We start from the raw sequence: 700 nt of genomic DNA, 5'->3' as shown, positions 1-700 counted from the left end.
GGGTGGAGTCCCGCGATGTGGGGCCTCCTCTCCTGGTGGACGTGGGGCGGCTCCGAGGTTTCTAGGGTTTCGAGGGGGGAAGGCGAGGCTCGGGGGGCAGGCGGCGCTCAAGGGGGAGGAAGGGGAGAGGGAGGCGGCGGGGGCGCGTGGGCGGCTGCGGCGCAGTGGGTCGGGGCAGCAACGGCGGCGGCGGCGCGGTGGAGGGAGGGACGAGGGAGGGAGCGGCACGATGGAGGGAGAGGGATGAATCGAAGTAGTCTGGCGAGAGGGAGGGGGAAGGAGCGGCGCGGTGGTGTATAGATGGGGAAGATTACTAATGGCGCACCCCTAGGCGGTGCGCCATTAGAATGTTTTTTTACATAGCAATGGCGCACCAGCGCCATAGTGCGCCATAAGTATTCCTTTTTTTAGATAGCAATGGCGCACCAGCCACCCATGCGCCATAAGTGAGAATTTTTTATATTATTTTTTAAAAAATGAATATGAATATGAAACACTAATATTTTTTATAAAAACAGTAATAATTGTTGTTTAACAACAATTGTAGTCTACACTTTATCATTTTTTTAAATGAATATGAATATGAAATAGTAATATTTTTTTATAAAAACAGTAATAATTTTTTAAAAAATATCATCAAATTTGTTATTTGAAAATATCATCGGCGGCGGCGGTGGAGCGGGGGAGGGTGCGGGGGGTG

This window comes from Triticum dicoccoides, chromosome 3B, assembly GCF_002162155.2.
Source record: "Triticum dicoccoides isolate Atlit2015 ecotype Zavitan chromosome 3B, WEW_v2.0, whole genome shotgun sequence".
Classification (NCBI taxonomy): Eukaryota; Viridiplantae; Streptophyta; class Magnoliopsida; order Poales; family Poaceae; genus Triticum; species Triticum dicoccoides.
Note: the sequence above shows the minus strand (reverse complement) of the source record.